General features: G+C 42.3%; 1 non-coding gene across 1 annotated transcript; it reads right to left on the bottom strand.

The window, feature by feature from the left end:
- Positions 1–612: 612 nt before the first annotated feature.
- On the bottom strand, positions 613–717 carry LOC111759918 (U6 spliceosomal RNA). The gene has a single exon (XR_002793755.1). It is a non-coding gene; the product is annotated as a U6 spliceosomal RNA (small nuclear RNA).
- Positions 718–6309: the final 5592 nt, after the last annotated feature.

Raw genomic sequence — 6309 nt, 5'->3', positions numbered from 1 at the left:
GTCAAAAACCACTTCCCTAAAGAATAAAGTCAAAACTCTGGGAGTGGGTGTGGCTCAAGCCCCTCCTTCTCACATGGGTGGTCCCGGGGTCGGTCCTGGTGCCTCCTAAAAACAAAAACAAACAACAAGCAAGCAAACAAAAAAAAAACAACTCAGGGGAGCCGATGTGGCTCAGTGGTTGAGTGCCTCCTGCAGAGGAGGTCCCAGATTAATCCCTGGCCCTGGTACCTAAAAAAAAAAAAGTCAAAACTCTAATATATGATGTAAGCCCCTGATTTTTCATGTTTTGGCTTTTATCTCCCTGGAAATTTATCTTCCACTGCTCTCTTTCTCCCTCTATAGTATGGCCAGCCCGGGCTGTTGGCAGCTTGCTCAGGCCCTGGCGCTTGTGTGCCTGGGACGCCCTTCTTCCCTTGTTGACCTCACTCGTTGCCTGCCGCTCGTGAAGCCTTCCCAGTCTTCCTCGGCACAGGCTCACTTTCTTTTGTGCCAGCACTTGGCCTTCTACGTTCATGCCATTTTTATTACACACAGCACACTATGTCGTAATTCTTCTTGTTGTTTCTGTATCTTTTAAACTATATTTATTTTATTGTGGTTGTATTTGTCATTAAAAATATAGACTGCTTCATAAATTTACATGTCATCTTTGTGCAGGGACCATCCTCATCTTTTCTGTATTTTTCCAGTTTTAGTATATGTGCAGCTGAAGAGAACTCTATGATTAAGTTTATTTTTCCTATTACAGAGATCTCAATAAATGAGGGATCTAGACATTTGGATATGATTTTTACAGAAAAATACTAGAAAGAATGAAAAAGCACCCAGAGCTCACCATTTAAAAATATTTCTTTTTATTCTTTTTCTTTCAGTTATTTTTAATGCTTTTTTTTTACATAGTAGTAAACATACAATATGACTTTTATGTCTTGCTTATTTATGTAATATTATAATGGTGTTTTCTCTTGATATTTAAAAATACTTCATATATTTTTATGGAAAACATATGTCCATATTTTTCTTAGCACCTTTACATCTTCATCTGTAGGTTTTGTTACATGTATTATTTGGCCATCAATTTTTTAGGTTTAGTACTTTTTGTTGATTTGTATACACTTTATCCATATAAAAATTTTAACCCTTTTTTTCTGTTTTAAAAATATTTAGGGAAGCGGACTTGGCCCAGGGGATAAAGTATCCGTCTACCACATGGGAGGTCCGTGGTTCAAACCCCAGGCCTCCTTGACCTGTGTGGAGCTGGCCCACGTGCAGTGCTGGTGCGTGCAAGGAGTGCCGTGCCACGCAGGGGGGTCCCCGCATAGGGGAGCCCCACATGCAAGGAGCGTGCCCCATAAGGAGAGCCGCCCAGCGTGAAAGGAAGTTCAGCCTGCCCAGGAATGGCACCGCACACACAGAGAGCTGACACAACAAGATAACGCAACAAAAAGAATCACAGAGTCCTGTGCCACTGACAACAACAGAAGTGAACAAAGAAGAACACATAGCAAATAGACACAAAGAACAGACAACTGGAGCGGGGGGGGAGGGGAGAGAAATAAATAAATAAATCTTTAAAAAAATATTATTTAGAACTGTATTAGGCTGCAAGTAACAGAAAACTAGGTATATTTGTTTTCTATTGCTGCTGTAATAGATAACCAAATATTTAGAGGCTTAAACAACACAAATTTATTGTTTTACAGTTCTGGAAGTCAGGGGTCCAAAATGAGTCTCACTGGGCTAAAATCTAGGTGTTGACAAGGTTGTGTTGTTTTTTGGAGGTTCTATGAGAAAATCAGTATCTTTACTGGCTTCTGGACGCTGCCTCCATTCCTAGGCTCATGGCCCTTTACCATCTTGAAAGCCAACAATAGCAGGCTGAATCCTACTCTGACCCCTGCTTCCATCATCACATCTCCTTTTCTGACTCCAATCCCTCTTCTGTTTCCCTCTTTTACTTTTAAAGACTCTTGTAATTATGTTAGGTCCACCCTGATAATGCAGAATAATCTCCCTATTTGAAGGTTAGCTGGTTAGTCAACTTAATTCCAAATTCCACCTGCAACCTTAATTCCCTTTACTGTTTAACAGGTTCAAAGGATTAGGACATGGACATGTTTGGGGGCCCATTATTCTCCGGATCAGACCAAGAAAACTGTGATGTGGGCAAGTAAGGTGTTTATCTATCTTATGCAAAAAGAAGTCGAGGGCTGTAAGTCCAAGGCTGGCATAACAATTTAATTTTGCTTCCAGGTATCCAGGTTCTTTCCACACTTTGAGACTCTCCAGTTTTGTTCTAGTGTTTAAAGTTTGTTCTAGTGTTTTTCGTGCAATGCAGTCTGTAAATCCAAGTCAACCACTTCATCTGGTGTTACCTAAAGAGGCAGCTTTCCTTCAAACATTTAAGAAAAGACTTGCTATGTTGGTCTTATTGAGAGATGAGATAATACTTTTCAAGTTGGTATTTTCCAATGGGATAATCCAAGGTTATTGGGTCTACTTGTGATTTTTGACCTTGGAGTTTATCCACCATCCCTCCCATTCCCCAAAGATGGGATTACCCTGCATTTTACTTGGGGATGACACAGGAGGCATTCCAATGCCCATGACACCCACCCATGGTACCTTACTCCTGAACTTGTTTAGACCCCTTTATTTAAGGATCTAGTGAGTGATTTTTTTTTTTTAAGATTTATTTTTTATTTATTTAACTTCCCTCCCCTCCCCTGGTTGTCTGTTTTCTGTGTCTTTTTGCTGCGTCTTGTTTCTTTGTCCGCTTCTGTTGTCGTCAGCGGCACGGGAAGTGTGGGCAGCACCATTCCTGGGCAGGCTGCTCCCTCCTTTGCGCTGGGCGGCTCTCCTTACGGGCACACTCCTTGTGCGTGGGGCTCCCCTACACGGGGGACACCCCTGTGTGGCAGGGCACTCCTTGCGCGCATCAGCACTGCGCATGGGCCAGCTCCACACGGGTCAAGGAGGCCCGGGGCTTGAACCGCGGACCTCCCATGTGGTAGACGGACGCCCTAACCACTGGGCCAAAGTCTGTTTCCCTAGTGAGTGATTTTTTCCCCTTATTTTCATGTTATATGTCGCATGCTCAGGTTTACCATAAAAAGAACAAAAACAGTGGTATGTATTAAGAAGTACTGAATGCAGTTAAAAGAAAATTGTACCCTTATTAATGAAGATGTGGGTTCCTCAGTGACTTAGGAGACTTTTCTTAATGATAAAAATTGTTGCTATTAAATGCATCCCATTCTAAACACTGCACTAAACACACTTTATTTCTTATTTTATTGAATTCTCACAATAGTCCTACAAGGTAGGTCATATTATCCTCATTTCACGAATGAACATCTTTAGATGAGGGAGGTGGATTCAAATTTGGGTATTTAACTGTAAATCCCAGTTCTTTGCAGCTCTTTCTACTAAAGCATTTGCAATAGACACTGTTGTTAATTGTTTTTCCTGTGTAGACTATGCAAAGCATAGGAGAGCATGAATCAAGTTTACTTATCTGAACTGAATGTGTTAAATTAGCACTTCTTGGCTCAGGGGAGGCAAACAAATGCAAAGAGCATGAGACAGATTCCACAAATCTGACCAATCATCTGTTGCTTCAACCCAGAGAGAGAAATGTATGGGGAAAAAGTAAGGCACACACTAGACCATCTGTTTTCACAATATTTTGATTAATAATAAATACAAACAAATATTTATTCAATTTCTAGATTTCATAAGCTGGAAAAAAGCACACAATTCCAAGAAAAGGTCCCTTTAGCTTCGGTATAAACTGACAATGAAATAGCAGTTCTGTTATATGTTAGCAGTTGCTAAGAAATAAAACAGGTCTTTCTCTCAAAGCTTGTAGAATATTGGTAATTAAATAGATTTTTGGTTACTCCGACATTATATATATACATATATATATATAACTTGTATAATGAATGTAGCAGTTTGATATGGTTATGAATTCCAAAAATAGGTATCGAATTATGTTTGTAATCAAGTCTGTACCTGGGCATGCTTAAGTTATGATTAGAGCTTTGATGGGCCACATCATTAGGGCATGGGGACTCACAGGTAAAAGGCATGGCAAAGGCCAGAGTTGAGGGCTTTTAATGTTGGAGTTTTGATGTTGGAGTTTGATGCTAAAGCTGGAGCCCCAGGGAGAGAGACAGAGCAGTTCACCTGATAGTCCACAGCTGGCCTTATGGAGAGAGGCAAAGCCTAGAGAGCCTCATAGTCTACAGCTGACCTTGTGGAGAAAACAGAGGAGCTGAGCCCAGAGGAGCCCAGGAAGCCTGACTCTCACAGATGTCAGCAGCCGACATTTTCCACGTGTTGGAGCAAGATGGCTGCTGACATTTGCGAGAGTCAGGCTTCCTGGCCTGGTATCTTATGCTTTATGGCCTGGTATCTGTAAGCTTCTGCCCCAAATAAATACCCTTTATAAAAAGTAACCAATTTCTGGTATTTTGCATCAGCACCCCTTTGGCTGACTAATACAAGGAGTATATGAGAATAACCAAAGCTGATCTCACATCAAAGATCCTTATTGTTGCTGTGTGCTGATCTGAATTTTAATTGTGCACTAGGTTCTTTAATTGAACCACAGATGTGTTAGAGAATGGAGTAGGCATTTTAAGTACCTGTGGATTTCTTTTCCCAGGTGTGTTCAGTTACCTATAATGCGCAACACTAGATGCTGGTTTTGCCTATCCAGGCTCTGGACAATCTCCTTCTTTGCAGAGATTCAGAGGTGTTTTTTTTGTTTTTTTTCAGATTTATTTATTTATTCCCCCCCCCCACCTTGCAGTTGTTCCATTCTTTGCTGTCTCTTCTCTGTCCATTTGCTGCGCATTTTTTCTGTACCTGCTTGTCTCCCTTTTGTTGCATCATCTTTCTGCATCAGCTCTCCATGGCACATGGGCCAGCCTGCCTTCACAAGGAGGCCCTGTGACCTGAACCCAGGGCCTCCCATGTGGTAGGCAGGAGCCCAACTGATTGAGCCACAGCTGCTTCCCGAGATTCAGAGTTTTAATAGTTTTCTTTGATATAGCTGGTGGTGGCGATCAGGTTAATTTATGCAGTCAAACTTATTTTTAGGGAAAACGGACTTTGGCCCAGTGGTTAGGGCGTCCGTCTACCATATGGGAGGTCTGCGGTTCAAATCCCGGGCCTCCTTGACCCGTGTGGAGCTGGCCCATACGCAGTGCTGATGCACGCAAGGAGTGCCGTGCCACGCAAGGGTGTCCCCCGCGTGGGGGAGCCCCACGCGCAAGGAATGCGCCTATGAGGAAAGCCGGCAGCGTGAAAGGAAAGAGCAGCCTGCCCAGGAATGGCGCTGCCCACACTTCCCGTGCCGCTGACGACAGCAGAAGCGGACAAAGAAACAAGACGCAGCAAATAGACACCAAGAACAGACAACCAAGGGAGGGGGGGAAATTAAATAAATAAATAAATCTTAAAAAAAAAAAACAAAAACAAAAACAAAAAAACTTATTTTTATTTATTATTGAATATCACAAAGGAGTTTAGGAGAAAAGGTCTGTAAATAAGTCATAGTGAATAAATTAGGATCTAAATAGTCTTTGGAACTCACTTAAGGCCTCCAGCTTCAGCATTCAGCCTCCAAGAGGGTCGTTAGGGGCAGATGTTGCTTCCTTATTTAGTGCCATCACCAAGGACTAACTGTTACTTCAAATTTGGAGTATCAGATTGTAGAAAAAAGGAAGTTAGTTCTTAAGTAATAACATTGATTTTTTTAAAACCCCAAAACTCAATAACATTTATAGAAGTCTTCTTTCCAGTTCCTTTTTCATTTATTTTTGTAAGCTAGTTGAAGAGACTACTTTAGCTTTACATTTTGACACTTTTTTAAAACACAGAAAATCATACATTTCTGTGGCTTAAGCCTTAGAAAAAATAAGTTGTCTTAAAAAACTCTGTGTGAGAAGCAGATGTGGCACAGGCGATTGGGCTGCCATATAGGATGTACAGGGTTTGACTCCTGGGGCCTCCTGGTGAAAGGCAAGGTGCCTGCGTGGCGAGCCGGCCTGAGCGGAGAGCTGGCCTGCATGGAATTCTGGCCCATGCAGGAGTGCTGGTCCATGCAGGAGTGATGGCCCGAGTGGAGAGCTGGCATAGCCAGATGATGCAACAAAAACAGACACAGAGGAGAGACAACAGGAGACACAGCTGACCAGAGAGCCAATGTGGTGCAAGAGATTGAGTGCCTCTCTCCCACTCTGGAAGGTCCCAGGATTTGTTCCCAGTGCTGCCTAAAGAGAAGACAAGCAGGAATAG

This window comes from Dasypus novemcinctus, chromosome 1, assembly GCF_030445035.2.
Source record: "Dasypus novemcinctus isolate mDasNov1 chromosome 1, mDasNov1.1.hap2, whole genome shotgun sequence".
NCBI lineage: Eukaryota > Metazoa > Chordata > Mammalia > Cingulata > Dasypodidae > Dasypus > Dasypus novemcinctus.
The sequence above is the reverse complement of the archived record's forward strand: the minus strand, read 5'-3'. Positions and strand labels throughout refer to the sequence as shown.